This window comes from Macaca thibetana, chromosome 7, assembly GCF_024542745.1.
Source record: "Macaca thibetana thibetana isolate TM-01 chromosome 7, ASM2454274v1, whole genome shotgun sequence".
Lineage (NCBI taxonomy): Eukaryota > Metazoa > Chordata > Mammalia > Primates > Cercopithecidae > Macaca > Macaca thibetana.
The window spans coordinates 90914737-90934243 of record NC_065584.1 but is presented as its reverse complement, the minus strand read 5'-3'; the positions used below and the strand labels follow the sequence as shown (position 1 = coordinate 90934243).

At 41.4% G+C, this 19507-nt stretch overlaps 1 protein-coding gene across 10 annotated transcripts in view; it reads left to right on the top strand.

The window, feature by feature from the left end:
- Positions 1-5044: 5044 nt before the first annotated feature.
- MEF2A (myocyte enhancer factor 2A) overlaps positions 5045-19507 on the top strand; it is a 160761-nt gene continuing 146298 nt past the window's right edge. For 3 of the 10 annotated variants that reach the window (XM_050798584.1, XM_050798586.1, XM_050798593.1), the window contains exon 1: positions 5048-5568. The gene's annotated coding sequence lies outside the window, so the exon portion shown is untranslated. Of the gene's footprint in view, positions 5569-19507 lie in introns of all 10 variants that reach the window. The other 7 variants (XM_050798589.1, XM_050798591.1, XM_050798585.1 and 4 more) reach the window with 5 other exon arrangements.

Here is a 19507-nt window from a genome sequence, read left to right as displayed (position 1 = left end):
TGTACCCTCTCTCCCATTTATTTATTCACTTAACTATTTATTAGTATCAGTACGGGCTCATGGATATTTATTTTATTCCTTTGACATGACCCCATTATTTTCTGGTACCATAAGTTCATCTTGCTTTTTTCTTGCCCCAGTCCTGGAATCAACTATTTATCTAAGGAGCTATAGTTCCTTAGCCATAGTTTATCATAAAATGGCACTTGTTACAGATCTGGGTGTTTATTGTAGAACTTGCAATAGAAAAGGAGTATACGATTTTCTCTCTCTGGCACACAGACATTAGGGATCTTAAAGCTGATGAACTTCCCATGAACAGAACAAAGCAGATTCTGTTTTTATCTTTAGGTTTAATTAATAGTGTAGAATTCTGATTTTCTGAAATAGTTACAAGTCACTAGATCTTTGATGTAACAAGTAAGACATAGTTCTCTTATATGTGGCACTTCTCAACAAGATAAAAGTCTTTATACGAAGTTAAATTTGGAGGGAGAATTTACTACTAATTTGGGGTAACAGATTAAAAACCTTCAATTTTTAATTATTTATACTCATACAATATTGAGAGATAGAAATATTAGTTTTTTAAGATACTTTGCTTGGTTCACACCATGCCTAAAAAATATCAACTTTGTGTAAGTATTGGAGACAGAAGATTGAACATGGCATAGTCCCTGTCTTCAAGTGGCTCACAAAACTCCTTCGAGGCTCATTTTACCCTAATCACTTATTTGCTCCAGTTTTCCCTGGTTCGGGTAAACTTACTTTTTTCCTCTATGAATCCATTCTTTTCCCTGACCACCTCCTTCTGGTCATTCCTCTACTCCATAAGTCATTTCCCTTTTTCCTCAGCCCATATACCTCAACTTCAAAAATCTGCTTAGATTTTTCCTGCTGGCGGGGCGTGGTGGCTCACGCCTGTAATTCCAGAACTTTGGGAGGCCAAGGTGGACGTATCACCTGATGTCAGGAGTTCGAGACCAGTCTGGCCAACATGGCAAAACCCTGTCTCTACTAAAAATACAAAAATTAGCTGGGCGTGGTGGCTGGCGCCTGTAATCCCAGCTATTTTGGAGGCTGAGGCAGGAGAATGGTGTGAACCCGGGAGGTGGAGCTTGCAATGAGCCAAGATAGTGCCACTGCACTCCAGCCTGGGCGACAGAGCGAGACTCCGTCTCAAAAAAGAAAAAAAAAAATTTTTTTTTCCTCCTCCAAGAAGTCCCCTGCTAACGTGTCCAGTCTCATCTAGTTGTATCTTTCTCCAGCTCCTGAGGCTAAGGAGATACTGTCCCACAGGCATCTCAAATTCCACACAAGTGGAATGGAACTCATTCTATTTCTTTCTGTCCAGCCCCAGCTCCTTCCATTTTGTCTTCCTCCAGTGTTCCCCACTTAAATAATGCTGTTACTGTCCAGCCTAAACAAGAAACCTGGGGGGACAACTGGGACTTCTCGACTCCCTCTAAGCCCTGGTTCAAAGGTCAGCAAGCCAGTGAGTTGTGACTTCTAAACAGTTTTCTATTTTGCCCCTGCTTTCTCATTTGTATCAGGAAACTGCCTTCATTCAGGTCCTCTTTCTTATCTCAGGTAGCACTGGCATCAAATAGGTCCCCTGAAAAGTAGACTCCCAAAGATTCTGGTGAAGGTAGAGTGTTTGGAAGGTGATCCCAGGAAGTGAGAGAGGGGAAAGAAGAAGAGGTAACAGAAGTGTGCAAATGAGTAGGTCACCACGGCTGTCAATGGGTGCCCAATCTACTGGGACAACCCATCCCTCCACAAGAGACTTCGGGGAGCATGCTTCAGAAATGTCTTCCTGAGTTTTGAGGAAGCTGGGATATTTATCTACCGAGACCAGCCCTCTAGCTAGAGCATACTCTCAAACACGGACACACAGGAAGTCATCAGCATGTGTGGGAACTTTGTGGAGATCTTTGGAGGTGGTGGGGCGGGAGGGGGTCTGACAACATCAGTACCTCCTAACTGGTTGTCTTGCCTCCAGGCTTTCTCTCCCCACCAACCACTACTCCCTAAGTAATCTTTCTAAAATGCCAAATAGCTCAAGCTCCTCACCTGCTTAAAATCTGTTGAGGTTCAGAATAAAATCTGAATGGCTTGATCTTGACATGTTAATGATCAATCAATGCACTATCTCACTCCCAACTACTCTTTTAGCTGCTTCCCAGTACTCAGTGCAGACTCCAGGCATACTGTGCTAGCTGTGGGGTCTCAGAGCCACACTCAAGGTCCCTGCACACAGCAGTCCCTCTGCCTAAAGGCTGCTCATAAATATTTATGAAACATTTATTTGATTTTCTAGGACATTCCAGGCACTGGTGCTAGACACAGTGAATACAATAAAGAATAAGTTACAGTTTTAGTTCTTCAAGGAGTTCACTCTCTAAAGGGAGGATACAGACATACAAAAAGAAACACACTATACATTGAGTAAAACCCCATATTAGAGAAAATGATGCCTAAGTGGAGACTTGATGGATTGACTTGATGCAGGGTTTACCCTGAAGACAGGAGGAAACAGGCTTGTGTGTACAGAGAAGCTTCTCGAATTTCTGAATGGAGAAAGTGGGGTGTCAGGAAGAGGTGAGGGAGAAGCTGGCCGAGTCGTCAGTGGTTCCTTTGGCTTCTAGGCAGCTTGAGCATTATTCTTCACATCAAGACACAGTGAGGGTCCCTTTTGCATCCTACCAGGAGGTTTTCCAGATTCACTGTGGGCATCACCTCCTCTAAGAAGCCTACCCTAATTTTGTCCCTCCTTAGACACTCATTGTTCTCTTCCCACACCCCTAGGAAACTCCTCGTGACGGATTGTGTTTTAAGGTGTATCCTCCCCATGGCCTGCTAGCCCCTTTGAAGAAAAGGCTGCTCCTTCTCACCTCTGCATCTCAGTGCCTGGCCCCGTGCACAGCCCCTGCAGCTCAGAAACACCTGGACCCCTGAGTGCCTTCAAGGAAGCCAGAGGAGAAAGACTGACAGATGCTGCTCCTCAGTTCCCTCTAAGCCAGTGGCACACGTAAGTGCTCGGCACAGGGTCTTTCTGAGCACTCGAAGTTGCTGGAGACACTAGACTTCAGGTATAGGTTTTCAACAACTGAACGGAGGCTGTGGCAATTTCCTAAAATTGGTTGCTTTAACTACAAATAACAGTGATTGTGCTCTGCTAATAGCTGTGCTCCAGAATTCTTAAACTTACCCTTCCTCCTTTCCTTCTCTCCTTCCTTTCCTTCCTTCCTTCCTTCCTTTGTACCACTGCCTGCAATTCTCAGACAAGGGCTTTGACGTGAAGAGTGGTACGGAGAGACGTGCTCTCTAAAGTGATGTAAACACTCTTTGCACTTCTGCTTTGGCTGGACTCATAGTCGAGTTCTCTGCTTGACTTTTTGAGGGTAACGATAGCATTGGAATGGGTAAGGGGTGGGCAGTGTGCGCTGAGTCTTCTGTGCCTCAGGAGGCTCAACTTCTGGAAGGGTGGGAGCTGGAGTGGAGCAATGAGGGTGAAAACATCTTTTGGAACAGTCTGTTTTCACTGCCTCTTCTTCCAGGGTGACAGCAGGTGGCAAGGAGGGGGCCACTGATAACTGTGCCCCCACTCCAGACCCGAAGCTTTAAAGGATAAGTATCAAATTCTTCCTGTCCTCCTGGAGCAGAAGAGCCAAATCCAGCTGGCTCTGCAGCTTCTGGCAGGTTAAAAAGCATGCATTTCCACATGACTTGCTGATTTACACCACATTTTGACATGTTTTAAAAACCTCCCTGCAGTCCCTTTTGCTGGCTCTCCTGAACACTGGTGTTGGGGAGCTCTGTGCAGAGCTCCAGGTTTATTTTCTGGCGTCTGCTGTCTATGTGCCGCCTTTGTTTTGGGCTCTCCCCAGCACATTGCCCCGTTGTCCTTGAGGGAGGAAGCCGGCCAGTCTCTGGCTTCCTTTGTAACTTCCCAGTTCCTCTGCTCACAGCCTCTGCTCATCTGCTTACCCACCCCAACCACTTTGTTTTAAGTGCTGTGGGATTGAATTTCTCATCTTCAAATGCAAACAACCATTTGGCTTCGTGTCCATTACACAGGCACCTCTGGGGGCACACGCAGGCACTGTGGCCCCGAAAAACTTCAGAGGTGAGCGGTCTTCCGGATGAGAGGGCCAACAATGGCTCATCTCCTAAAGACTTCTCTAAACAAAATCAGTAGCCCCAGAAAACACAACGGCTGTCCTAAGCCTATCCCCTTTGCACCTGTCTCAGAAAAGGCAGCATGCAGAGTGGTCAGGAGTTCAAGTCCTCAGAGCCCTCCTCTGAAGCTGTGACCCTGACTGGTCACTTTAGCTCTCAGCTTCCCTTTCCTCATCTGTAAAATGGGAATAGAAACTGAATCCGCTTCATGGGGCCGTTGTATTACATAAGCTGTCATACGCGAAATGTCCATCACGGTTTACCGCCCCAGGCATCCTAGCAATTATTAAGTCACAACAAGGAGGTTGCTACTGTCCTGGGACCTGCGGAGCTCGGCTGGCCTGTCTGAAAGGGCCTTCTCGCCCTCGAGATTCCTTCAAGTCCCATTCTCTCCGAGCCCGGGTCCGAGGGTCCCCTTGTGCTTGCTCCTGAGGGTGACCTGCCCATGCCCCGGGGCGAGCACAGGTGCGGCCCTGACCACAATGCGGGCGTGGGTAGTCAACGTCTGGGGAGGTCGAGAGCGCCTCGAGGGAGGGAGGGGGCTGGCCCAGGGACCCGCCTGGTCCCGGACTCTGGGCGGCCGCCGGCCTCGCGCCCCGCCCCCGCCCCCGCCCCCGCCCCCGGGAGCCCCGCCCCGCCGCGGCGCCCCGCCCCGCTCCGCTACGCAGCCTCACCGCCCGGCTGCCCTGCGGGCCACGCGCGGCGATTTGCCACGCGCCGCGTCACCGGGCCCCTCCCGGCTTGGGCTCCCGCGGGTCGGTCAGGGAGGCGGCGGCGGCTGAGCGGGGGCGGCAGGGCGCGACGCCGCCTGGCCGCCCCGCCCTGGGAGGCGCCTGGGCCCTCATCAAGTGACCAGTATCCCTTCCAGGAGAACACGGTCCTTCAGAGGGAAGCGAGCTCCAACCCGCGGCCCCGGCGCCAAGCCGCCGTCATCTCCTTCCTGTGCCGGGTGATCGTCTCCTCACCCACCCGGAAAAACATAGTCCGCCCCCACGTCCTTGTGGAATAGCGCCCGCTTCCAAGCACTGTGACTCTCTTTGCCCTACCGTTGTCTTTCCTATTCCAGCTACTCTAGAATCCACCGAGAGGATAATTCAGCCCTGAAAAGAAACTGATCGGGAGAAGCGAGGAAGGCAACCCAGGAGGGAGGGGAAGACAGGGCTGGCGGAGGGACACCGAAGCAGAGGCCGTAGTGCGCAAGCGCACCACAGAACGAGTTCCGGTCTGGCCGGGGCCTGTCTCCTAAAAATAGCCCCGGTGTGGGGATCCGTGCGCGGATATCCCGGCGAGTCCCGGGCTGAAAGAGGCGGCTCCGGGCGGCGCGGAGCGCTGGTGGCGGGCCCGGGCTGCGGCGTGTGCGCGCCCGCTAGCTAATCCAGAGACACGGTGAGGGCCGCGGGCAGCGGGGCTCGGTCCGCGGGGCCGGCAGTGCTGGAGGGGGGCGGTGTCTTGCTTAGGGGGCCGTGTCTCGCTTAGGGGGCCGAGTAGGGGTTGGGGTGGGGGTGCTGGGGTGGGGGACGGCGCGGCAGAGAGGGTCGCCCGCGGGGCTCCGGGGACCCCTGGACAAGGCCATGTCCGGCTTGGAGGGGGCCAGGATCGCGGCCGTGCGTCGGCAGGGCGGGTAGGGTGCTGGGAGGCGGCGAGGGGTGGTCGGGTCGGGGTCGGCGCTGAGGAGCTAGGCGCCCGGGGAGGTGGGGGCGGGGTGCCCCGAGGGCGGGCAGGGGGGCTGGATGGGGCTCGGCTGGGCGGCTGGATGGGGCTCGGCTGGGCGGGCCGAGGGCAGCTCAGCGGCGCGGGCTGGTGGCAAGCAGCCTCCCCGGGCGCGCACCGCTTGGGGCCGGGGGGCGGTGGTGGACGTCGCCTCCTTGAAAGTTGAAGGAGTTCTCTGGGGCCCCCGGAGCTTCTCCGGGGCAGTGCGCCCCGAGGGCCCTTTCCTTCCCCTTTTCCCTCCAAGTCCGGGGGTCTCCCTGAAGGGATTAGCCCCAAGTGCGGGGGGCCTTCTTCCCTGTTGGACTTGAAGAAGTTCCCCCACTTCTGCTTTGGGAGAAGATTGGTCTAACGGGGCGGAACGCTTAGGTATGAATTCTGTGAGTGTGTAGATGTCAGTGGCGGTGTCGCTCTTTGCGGCGGACACCTGCGCTTGCGGACGCCCGATCGTGCAGGGAGACGTCGCGGGGACAGAGGGGCTGCACAGGGAACCGCTGGCTGCCCCCTGCCATTCAGGTAGATCCCAGCACGCAGAAAGATTTTTTGTGTTAGAAACTTTGCTTTTTGGCTTGATTTCATGCCTTTGAGCAGTGAGGTTTCTTAAAGTAAGTGAGATAGCGCAAACAAGTTTGGAAAAGGTGAGCAATCCTGAATAAGAAAACAGTTTTTCTTTAAAAGTGTAACTGTAGAATTGTTGCTCACATCTGAAATAGATTCCTGAGCTGTGAAGCGAGCCTCCTGTTATGGTCCAGCAGGGAACCGTGTGTAGCTTGACTGTAATGTAGTGTTAACCTGCGTTTTAGTTTACAGTGAGATTGGGCTTCCAATAAATGCCCTGTTAGAAAGGCCTGCCGTGATGTATTAACAATAGCATATGTATTTTTAAACAAACATTGTCTAACATTTTTTTCGGGTTTTTAGCACAGTATGTTTCCCTTGTGTCTTGTATCATCTATTACTATATGAAGAGGAGGTTCTCTAAAGCTGTAATTAGGTGTACATTACCCAAGAGTACTTTCCCTTTAAGAATCCAGCTGTGTTGTTTTGGCAACTGCTAAGTACTCTAGTTGTCAGTTTTAAGATCTGTGGTACCTTGGCAGTTCTTGAACAGTCTGTGGAAAAGGTAAACAAAATAGTTCTTTTTTAAACATACAAAAATGACATTTCTTTTAATATGAATTTAGGAAGTGAGGATAAAAATAACTGTATTGTGCCTTTATGGCTTTTGTATGTACAATTTTTTTTTGGTGTGTGAATTTTTTGGAGAGCTCAGTCTCTCTTTTTCTGTAAATTACAACTTTTAGGGACTCAAAAGTTTTCACTAAAGCAGATGCCGATTTAGATTCGTTTATATTAAATGTCATAAACACACGTATGTTTATCATAAAACATTAAGATCAGTATTTGTTACATATGGTGATGCATTAATTGACAATAGAATCACCTTTATTTTAATTCTCAGTGAGCATTGTTGCAAAAAGTTGTGATAATGGTGTTATAATAATCAAAAGTACTCTGAAGAGCTAAAACTGGTGATTTGAATGATTGTAGACTCTAGATTAACAATTTTGTTGAAGAGTATGCTTCCAGTAGCTACTTAGTGAAAACAGTGACTGTGAAGTAATGGTGACCTCTCTAAACGCAGTTATTTGCTTCCCTATTTCCTTTGATTCACACTATGGTTATATATAAAATTGTGGTTTTATTTCATAGTAGAACAGAAGTGTTAAAATTACACTTAACTCTTTACTTGCCTTCAAAAGTTTTTTAAAAAGTTACATTCTGAGGGGTGTTCAGTGGAAGGAAAATAGCTTATTGAGGCCCAGAAATAATTGTAATGTCACCATGTTGAATTATGGTTTGAGAACAATTTCCTTCTGTATTCTTAGAGTTTGTTTTCATGTGGGCATGTGCGACAAAGATTGTTTTTTTGTAAATGCAGTTGGAAATAATCTCTTAAAAATGTTGAGTTGTTTCAAATGGTGATGTTATGTTTTTCAAAGCCATTTCATTACAATTTGCCTTTTCCATCTAGAATACATTGTGGGTTAATACTAATTTTATTAATATTCCAGCAATAGTAGTGTCATCCATTAATTGCCTGCCAGAAAGAGGAGTATTGAATTATATTCTGAGGTTGGTTAAGTAATTATGGAAATGTTTATTAGAATATGATTTTGAAGTTTGAAATAGTCTAGTTAAATATTTGCAGTAGATTTGTGTTCTGATTTAGGAGGAAGAAGCCGTAAACAAATTTGTTACTGAAAAGTAGCATGCTTGTCAGTTTTGGAAAACCATCTTTTTTCCTCCCTTTGCTGCTTTTAGTCTGGCAAGAAGAATGTGGTGTAATATACCATGATAATGGGCCTGGATTTGGGGGCATTTCTGATTTCAAATATTCTGTCTTGTCATAAGACCATGCACCGGTTACTCATGGTACATATGAATGTTTCAAAGTCTAGCCAAAGTTTTTTTTATGCAATGACACTATGAGAAAACTGGTTGTGGACCGAAAATGATCACTATTAAGAAAGAAAATCTGTGGATTCTTAGTAAATGGAGAAGTGAGTGCCTTCTCTGCTAATGTTTAAATAATAAGTGTAAATATGAAAATCAGATCACCCTTTAAGCTGGATAACCTCAAGCAAGAGAATGCTTTAACATATGCTGATTTGCAAGCCCCAGTAAAGGAAGGCTGCTTGACTCTAGTCAGATCTTGATTCAGATCCAGCTCCACTGCTGACTAAGTTGAGATATCTCCTGTAAAATGAGATAGAATTACATTACCTGTCCCGTGTTGGAATTAAATGAGATAATGAGTGTAAAATTCTAGCGCACTGCCTGAAGCTTAATGTGCAAAAATGTGTGTTGCTTGATCTCTCTGCATCCCTTCTGGCTGAAGATTATATAGGTACCCTGCCCAGTACCTATACGTTTAGTGTTTGTGACCAAAAGGATTTCGTATAGTGTATCAATAGAGAATGCTTATGTATTTGTTTTGGATAAAATATCCCAGCATCCTAAATTCATTGTCAGATTATACATAAAATACTTGATTGGCTGTTTTAAAACATTAGAATTTTGATCTTCAACCATAGTTTGTTTCTAATCTCCATAGTCTCCCCAAATATTTTTCTAAAGATTCAAGTTAAATAGAAATAGTTTCCCAATCTTCAGTGAATTCTGTCTTTTAGGGATTGTCTGTGGGAGTGGTCTCTAAGATATGGTATTTAAAATTTAAAATTAGAAGAATACTTTTGTAATCTACCTTGAATAGGTATTTTAAAATAGCTTTATCTACTGAAGAAAAGTTTTTAAATATTTTAATATTGAAGATTATTTTCATATTTTAAAGTAACTTCTTTAACAGTTAATCTGTAATTTTTTAAATACTTTTATTTGGTGTGAAATTAATGATTTTCTTTGTGTATAGTCTATCTGTGTGCCTTATAAGAAATGGACCTTGTGTCCGGTTTATTATAATTAAGAGTGTAAATCCATTTGTTAATTAGTAAGTCTTACACATAGCACATGATATAGGTTGGTTCTTATTTAATAAGTACTAAATTTTTATATAGAGGCTTTATTTATACTTTAATAATTAATATTTATATTTACTGAATTTAATTGATGTTTACTGAATTTAATATTTTAATTATCTTAGTCAAGATGAAATCATAAGCATATGATTTAAAAATATTAGCTCCTTTTGAGGTGGAATACCATATTTCAACATTGGTGTATGAAGGCAGGTAATTTACTTCATCATTATTTTAACAAGTGATGTTGATAAAAGCCAGAGGAACAAACATGGGCGAAAAACATATTAATTAATCAAATGTCTAGTAAATACCAACCCGGGCATGTCTTTTTGTGGTTGTCTTGAATTAATACTAATTTTATTTCCGTACACAAAAATATAAACTTCAAAAACAAAATAAACAGGAAAAAATAGAACAAAGCAAAAACAAAACAAAAAACTTTAATACATGGACTTAAAAAATTCTCACCATTATTAAAATTATATGCTTGAGAAATGTTTTCAGCAGTGATCAGTAAGTTTATACTGCATGAGCTGGACGTTTTTACTTCGTTACTTGTGTGACCAGCAGCATGCATGTGCAGGTTGACTTGGATTCATTTGAGGCATGATTTGTGACACTTGGAACAAAGGGCTGCTTCCCGTTCGACCTGGTAAGAGAACTTGTAACTTTTGGGCTTAATAAAACAAGCTGCTCTTGCATTGAGTAATACTATATTAGCCTGTTTGACCTCTCATCCTCATCCTTAGCTGTCCATCTTCTACATAGAAATTGGAATTATATTTCTAGAATTCAGATCTATGTGTCATTTCTTCTTAAAGAAAAAAAAAACAACTTTGAAGGCATATGAGATCAATAGAGAGGCAGTAATGTCAGGGATAGAAGATTGGCCTATAAAATCAGACTTCCTGGCTGGGCGTGGTGGTTCATGCCTGTAATCCCAGAACTTTGGGAGGTGGAGGTGCGCGGATCACCTGAAGTCGGGACTTCGAGACCAACCTGGCCAACATGGCGAAACCCTGTCTCTACTAAAAATACAAAAATTAGCTGGGCGTAGTGGCTCACACCTGTAATCCCAGCCACTCTGGAGGCTTAGGCACGAGAATCGCTTGAACCCAGGAGGCAGAGGTTGCAGTGAGCCGAGATCACGCCACTGTACTCCAGCCTGGGTGATGGAGTGAGACTCTGTCTCCAAAAAAAAAAAAAAAACAGCAACAACAACAGACTTTCCATCCTAAGTTAAAATACCTACTGTGTTCTTATTTAGCTACTTACACTTTGTGTTCTTTGGCAAGTTCTTAGGATTTTTGAGGCTTAGTGTATAAAATAGTAATTATAACATTATTTCATATGGTTTTTGAGAGGATTAGATGAGGTGTGTATTATAAAGTGCAGTGCCTGGTATATAACCTGCATTAATTTTCCTCCTACTATTACTATCATTACTGCTACTGCTATTGCTATTAGTCATGGCTCACTTTATAATATGATTCCGTTGTATCTTTTGAGGCTCATTTTCAGCCATCACCTTTCAGTTTCTATGCCCTAGTCAAAGCCAACTATTAGTGCTAATCTGAAAAGGCTATGTGTTTTCATGCTGATGACTACTACTGTTATTTCTCCAGCCCAGACTTCTCTTGAGTTTGATATTCACTTGGAAGTCTAGTTGGAATCTCAGATATAATATAAATGATATAGCTAAAATATAGCTATATTTTTCCTCTCCCCTAGCCTTCTTCCTACCTCTAAACCCTGGTGTTTCTGCTGGCATTCCCTATATCCATAAATGGCAGTACCTAAGCCAAAAACTTACGATATTATTCTTGATTCTTTCCATTTCTCTTAAATCCAATCTATCCCCATGTCCTGTTGTACCTTCCCACTTTATCTTGAGCAGTCCACTGCTCTTAGTCTTCATTGCCACCTCTTTATTTTAAGCCATCATTCTCTTGCATGAAATACTGCAGTAATTTTCTAAGTGGGCTTATTTCTCCTCTTGCTCCACACAAGTTTTTTTTTTCCTTCACACAGCAGCCTAAGAATCATTTTAAGAGTCTACATTGGATCATATCATTTTTCTGCTTAAAATCTTCCAGTGACTTCCCATTCCTCTCAAAATCAAGGCTGTCCTCCATTCTGTGGCCAAAATGGCCCTGAATGATCTTTCTCCTTCTCATCATTCTTCCCCTCATTCATTGGATGCCAGCCACGAAGGCCTCTCAGTGTTTCTTAAATGCACCCTTTCTTTTAGGGCCTTTTGCACTTTTTGTACTCCCTCCTTGGGATATTCTTCAAATGTCTGGCTTGGCCAAACGCTTTGGAGCTTGGCCCAAATCTCACTTCTCACTCAGAGGCCTAATGTGACCATCCTATTTAATATTGCACTCTACCATTTTACTCTCTTACACAGATTATTTCCTTCAAAACAATTGTAATTTGTGTATACCTGGTTTGCTTAGTTATTGCTTATTTATGGTATTTGTCCATTACCTGAATATAAACTCCATGAAGGCAGAGGCCTTGTTCATCTTATTCTTAGCTGTATCCCCAGGCATTAGCATGCTGCCTGGCACTTGGAAGATAGTAGATATTTGATGCTTCTGTATCTTTGTTCATGTTTTTGCCAATGATCGGAATGCTGTCTTGCTCACATAGTAATAGTTACTGAACTACTTATCCTTTAAGTCTTGGCTCAAATGTCATCTGTGATACCAGTTTTAATCTCCTAGACGAAAGTTTTTTGCTCTTGCTTTTGTGTGCCCATGATATATGCACTGTTTGTTTTAGAGTAAATCCCTTGTTAGGTATTTAGAATATTATAATTGATGTCAGTTTCTTCTATTAGGCTGAGTTGCTATGTCAAGGACCAGCTAGCTCTTTTTGTGTGCTCAGTATCTACCAACTAACCTATCATAGTAGATATAGTGAATTCTCAGTAAATGTTGAATTGAGTAGAAGTTGTCCTAATCAACGGAAATAACCAGCCACAGACCAGTTTTCTCAAATCACGCTTTAAAAATCATAAAGGTACTTACCAGATTATAATCTTACTTTATGTGTTTTCTATTAACATACTATCATTATCGTTCTAAGGGGCAGGAATTCGAGAGCTGTGGAGCACAAGGGCATTTCCTTAGATTCTATTTTGCTTTCTTGCCGGGCACTGAGTAGCCATCTTGTCTGAAGGAAGTATTTCTAGTTTGAAGTGCATATCCCTGTTATTCCTTACTAGCCAACATCCCTTCTGGCCCTATTCCTTCCCCCTAGCTTATCCAGCTAATTTCATATGTTTACAGAAAAGCTCCAAGTTGAGGGGGGAACTTTAAGGAAATTAACATAGTATACGTGAAATACATTACTTATTCAGCTGTATTGCTAATGAAAATACATCAAAGAACTTTTGTGGCCAACATTAGGAACCCAACCACCATTTGTAATTGTGAAAGTCATTCCCCATTCTAAATAGCTGACTTACAAATAGGCTTTTGGAACATATCCCATTTGTAAATTGGGGACTCCTTTGGCAAAATGTTTATTTTATACTGAAAACCTTTTTGTTAATGGGGTTAAATCTAATTGATGATATGGATTATGAAGAGAAAGGGAGAGAAGAATATGGGGGTTAAGGTTTCGTTTTTGTTTTCTTTCAGAAATGGCTTAATTTCCACAAAGTAAAGTTTTAGGGTTGACAGACTTTTTTTTTTTTAATTTATTTTGGAAAAAAATCAAACCTAGGGAAAAGTTACAAGAATAGTACAATGAACTCCCATTTATATCTGCCTCAGATTCACCAGTTGTTAACATATACCACATTTGCTTTGTCATTCTTGCTCTCTTTTTATATTTGCAGAGTGGGTACAAAGTCTGGAAGCAGAGATTATTATTTTATTTACAGTTTGAAACTCCTTGATTACATCTTCTTCCTAGAGCAGCTATTCCCAGCCTTTTTGGCACCAGGGACTGTTTTTGTGGAAGACAATTTTTCCACAAATGGTGGGGGGAGGGGATGGTTTCAAAATGATTCAAACACATTACATTTATTGTACACTTTATTTCTATTATCATTGCATTGTAATATATAATGAAATACTTACACAACTCACCATGATGTAGAATCAGTGGGAGCCCAGAGCTTGTTTTCCTGCCACTAGAGGGTCCCATCTGCGGGTGATGGGAGACAGTGACTAAAGATCTCATCAGGCATTAGAGTCTCATAAGGAGTGCACAACCTAGATCCTTTGCATGTGCGGTTCACAGTGGAGTTTGTGCTTCTGTGAGAGTTGAGTGTTGCCGTTGATCTGACTGACAGGAGGTGGAGCTCAGGCGGTAATGCAAGTGATGGGGAGCGGCTATAAATACATATGAAGCTTCACTCGCTGGCCTGCTGCTCACCTGTTGCTGTGTGGCCCCATTCCTAACAGGCCATGGACTGTACCGGTCTGTGGCCCTGGTGTTGGGGACCCTGGTCTAGAGTATGCCAATGATGCAAGTTTATTTAGTTAAAGTCAGTGGCAAAACATCACAGGTCTGATTAAATTCAGGTTATATACAGGGAAATGCTATGTTAATGCTCTGTGTACATTTCCAACAAGGAAACCACATGGAATATCATTGAACATATCTGGTGTTATGTAATATCAAGAATAGATATTTTTCCTCATCTCCTTTTTTTCTCTTTTTTGTTCTCTGCCTATTAAAATTATTTTTATTGTTGAACCATTTGAGAGGAGGTTGCACACATCAAGTTCCCTTACCCCTTAATGCTTCAACTGGTATCTCCTAATAAGGGCATATTCTTACATTAGTATGGGAGATTCAAGACATTTAATATTGATCTTATTGTTTAATGTACAGTTGGTGTTGAAATTTCTCCAGTAGTGTCAATAATATCCTTTAATATTTTTCCCATTCCAATATTATACAATGTATCTTAATTATATCTCTTGTATTTAATCTGAAACAGTTCTTCAGCCTTTTTAATTCTTGGGTTTTGTAGAGTACAGACCCTTTGTTTTGTGGGATGTACATTGGTTTGGATTGTCCAGTTGCTTCTTTGTAATTAGATTCAGGGTTTGCATTTTTGGCAGAAATCCCATGTAAGTGGTGGTGTATTCTCAGTGCATCACATCATGAGGCAGTATGGTGTCATTTTGACTATGTTGTTGATGTTTATTTGGACCACTTAGTTAAGGATTTACCTGCTAGTTTTCTCTATTACAAAAGGTATCATAGTCCCCCTTGTTATTACTCAGTAATCTGTTGGAGACTGAAAATTTCCTCCTCCAAACGCTTACAGAATGGTTTTAGCATTCATTGATTACTCTTGCCTGAATTACTTATTACACAGAATTGCAAAATAGTGTTTTTCTAACCATCATTCCCTCTCCATTTATTAGTGGGCATTCTAGTCTGTTTTAAAGAAGACCTTGTCCTATTCATTTTGATATCAATATATCACAGATTCTTTTTTATTAAGTAGGTTATTGTCTATTACCTGCCAGTATTCATTTTGATGTTCCAAATTAACCCACATTTGGTTAGTGGAAACTTCTTCACATTAACTCATTGGTTGTTTTAACATGTTCCCATCATTTGTTGAGCACTTTCTTGCATTCTGGACCAGTAAGATATTCCAGGCTTATCTTATGGTCATCTCCTGCTGTTGTCCTGCAATCAGTCATTACATTATTTCAAGTTTTCCTTTATTGGGTAAGAGTATTTAGACACCAGAAACCAGGCAGCTGGTATGCTATTGATATTGGAGTTTCATTGTTTCAGAGCCGTTTTGGCTTATTAAGCTAAGAAATTTTGAATTTATGCTGATTCCTCGGGCAGTAGTTTGTAATTTCTCTTTATATTCCCAAAACTCCTAGGAGAAAACTGTTTTCTTTGAAAGTGTTAACAATTTAAGTAACTACTTTCACCGAATTCTTCTATTTAATTCTGCAGTGGTTGCATCTTGTTTTCCAAAACATATTTTAAAACAGGAGTATGAATCCTGTTTTATGTCTTTTATTTATTCATTGAGTATGTTCCATAGTGTCTTGAGCGTGGTTGATTTGTCTTGAACAAGGTTGTTTATAATGTATAATTATAATAATGACCTAATATTATCTTTATTACTCTTACACCATAATGAAATATTCTTATATTTGTTTTAATACTTTAGTTAATTTTGTGGAAACGTTTAAGTGAAGTGTTGATTTTATATATTTTGTTTTTAATAACTGTTATTCTAGAAGAAACATAAACTTTAGGTTTTAACTTAAAAAATTTAAAAGCCTAATTCCTGAAATTAAAGTATATAATTAATGAACATCAAAATGCCTAATCTTGGCATTGCTGTTATACTGTTTTGTTCATTAATAAGTAAAATAACCTTTCTGGGCATCACTTTAATTATACAATGAGATGATATCTAGATCCCTTTTAACTCTGTGTTACACACTGTATATATAATTAATGTTAAATTGTTTATGAAAGTGAGATTAAGTATCAAAGTATAGTGGAAGGAATATTATGCTTCTGATCCAGGAGTTATTGAGTTCAAAATCTTTGTAACTATTGTGTTATTTTGGCGATTTATTTCACAGTTTGAAATAACTGGTAACTTCATTACTTTATTAATACAGTCCACTGGGCCGGGTGCTGTGGAAATAACGGTGAGCAAGGCTTGGCTTTCACAGTCTTGGGGAGTGTGGGCATATATGATTTGTGCTTGATTTTGACGTATAATAGATGTGTACAGTGCAGAGTACACATCTGCAAGGGTAATTAACCTAGTTTCAGGAATGCCAGGAAAATAAGCCCAGAGGAAGTGATGCCTAAGTTGAGGCTTGAAGAGTGAATAGGACTTGGTCTTGTGAAGAGGAAAGTAGAGTTTGCCAGGCCTGTCTTAAGGACAAGAGATACACTTCAAGAGCTTGGATTATTTTGGAGAAAGTCAGAGTATAGTATGTCTGAATCACGAGAGCAAGGGAGGGCAGATACCAAGAGAGTAGTGAAAGATGAGGCTGAAATAAGGACTAGATTATAAAGAACCCTTAAGTTATGTTAAAGAATTTGAACTGGCCAGGTGCGGTCGTTCATGCCTGTAATCCCAGCACTTTGGGAGGCCGAGGCAGGTGGATCATGAGGTCAGGAGATTGAGACCATCCTGGCCAACATGGCGAAACCCCGTCTGTACTAAAAATGCAAAAATTAGCTGGGTGTGGTGGTGCGCGCCTGTAGTCCCAACTACTCTAGAGGCTGAGGCCAGAGAATCACTTGAACCCAGGAGGTAGAGATTGCAGTGAGCCAAGATCACACCACTGCACTCCAGCCTGATGACAGAGCCAGACTCAGTCCCCAAAAAAAAAAAAAAAAAAAGAATTTCCTGGATGACTTTATCCTGGGGAAAATGGAAGGATCTTAAACCTGGGAAGAAACTAGTTAAAAAGATAATGCTGGTTTCACCGTGGAGGATTATTTGGAGAGAGTTAAGACTGGTAGGCAGGGAGGATTTTTAGGAGAGCTTTATAAAAAATTATTTGAAAGGAGTAAGGTGGCTTGGACTATGTTGGTGGGAGGAGGGTTGAAGAAATAGGTGGACATGAGAGATATCTAGGAGGTAGGATTAAAGAACTCAGTGATGGAGGGCATGTTGAATGTGAAAGAGGAAAAAGAGGAATAATGGTCAGTGAGGTGAATGAATCGGCTGTTTACTGAAATGGGAAGCATAGAAGGAAGAGCAGATTTGAGAGAAGATGATGAGTTTATTTGTGAGAGAGTGCTCAGGAAGAATAAAGAGGTGTAGGCAGAGAGTGGGATATATGAATTTACTATCAGGAGTGGAACAGTTCCTGATAATGACAAGGCCATGGATTGAGTATTTGAAGAGAAGTGGAAGGGAAGGTATGAAATTGTCAGGGAACTGAGAGGATTTATCTCTAAAGCCTGAGGATATGTCTACCCTAAGGTGGGGCACCCTGTTTTAGGTGACCTCAAGGTATTTAATGTTTGGTCTTGGAAAACAGAAATGAAAAATGATAAATGCTATATTCTCAATAAGATTATCTTAATTTAAAACAAATGAACAGAAAAGCAAAAAACCCCCACAAAAGTAAAATCTTTTTTCCTAAACAAAGCAGGATACTATTTGATTATTCCAGATACTTAATGTGCCCCTCAGTAGTGGCTAAAAAATCATAAAACATATCAAGCATACAAAAAGAATTAGTGAATAATGTAATGAATACTAGCAGAAAGAATGCAGTGGACATCTCTCAGTCTCATTGTCTCATTGTCCTTTTTCCTTCTTCAGAGATAATCATTATCTTAAAACTTGGATTTACCTTTCTCATTGATTTGTTTTTAAAATGGCATATATATTGCTGAACAATATGTAGTGTTTTGCATGTTTGAAAACTGTATTGAATGGTACTGAACTCTTCAATACCTTCTGCAGTTTGTCTCAGCAAATATCAATATAAATATTCTTTTCAGTATGTAATGAACTGATTATTAACATTAGAACAAAGCAATGAGAAACTATGCCGTTGATGAATTATTCTGAATTGCCATAGGAATTGGTATAATTTACTTGTTTTTGTATAAATGAAGCTAATAATCATGAGTTTTCCTTTTTTTAAATGTTCCCATCCATAAAAGACAACATTAAAACGTTTTTTATTGTGGAATAATGTTGGATTTAGGAAAAGTTGCAAAAATAGTATTGTATAGAGTGTTTGCTTTTATTCTTTATCCAACTCGCTGTAATGTTGGACAGCTATATAACCATAATGTAAGTACCAAAACCAGGAAAGTCAATACTGGTATGATACTATTTACTTTTTCATTATGAAAACCTTTTTTTGAATTTAATCAGTTTTTCTTCTAATGATGTTTATCTGTTCTAAGTTTCAGTCCATAATTCCACATTGCATTTATTTGTTGTGTTTCTTTAGTCTCCTGAAATCTGTGATATTAACTCATTTTTTTTCTTGTTGTGTTTATGATCTTGATGCTCTTTTGAAGAGTACTGGTCATTATTTTGTAGAATGTCTTTCAATTTGGGTTTCTCTGATGCTTTGTTATGATTAATGTGGGATTATATCTTTTTGGCAATACACCGAAGTGTATTGTTATCAGGCAATGCACCTGGTACCTCATATCAGGAGGTATGTTTATATCAGGGGCTACACGATGTCACTGTTTTATTATTAGTGATGTTAATCTTGTTCGCCTAATTAAGGTAGTATCTGCTGATCTCTCCTCTGTAAAGTCATGGTGTAATTGATAAATATTTTTGGGGAGATACTTTGAGATTATGCTGATTTCTGTTTTTTCGTCCAACTTTCATCCATTCACTTTGTCATCCATTGCTGGAACTTATCTGTGACACTTAGTACTGTGGTATTAACCTCATGGTGATTTTGTGGTTTCCTTGTTCCTTTCTCATTTATTAATTAAAATTCTTTAATGAAGAAGCGTCCGTTCTCCCTCATTTATTTATTCACTCATTTATATCAGTATAGACTCAGGTTTTTATTTTGTAGGTTGTAATCTGATGCTGTCACTTACGTTACTGCTCAGATTGTTCTGCTTTGACATTGAGAGCTCTGTCAGGTTGGTTCCTTGTCCTTTTAACACGCCCCTATCCGTTTCAAAGCTCTTCTTCACTTTCTGGTACTGAAAAGTTTCTGAGAAACTTCAGGCTCATCTTGCATTTTACCAGCTCCAACCCTGTAATCATCATCTTTTCCAAAAAGCCCTGCCTCCTTGTTTTGGGGGATAGCAGTTAGAAACCAAGATCTGGGTACGAGGACTAGGACTGCTCATTGCTATGGGGGAGTCATTTTTTTTCTAGACCTCCTCAACACACAGAGCTAAGAAATCTGTGTGTATACGAACCCACACATTTACATACATCCACAGTCAATTCTGCTACACCGCAGCATATTTGTTCCTCAGAATCACTATGTATGCATAATCATGCAGTGAAAGCCACAGGGTTTGTGTGATCAATGAAGTTAGAGAAAGAGCATTCAAAAACTTTGTCGCTGACACATTAAAAGAAAGGATAGGAACTTAAACCT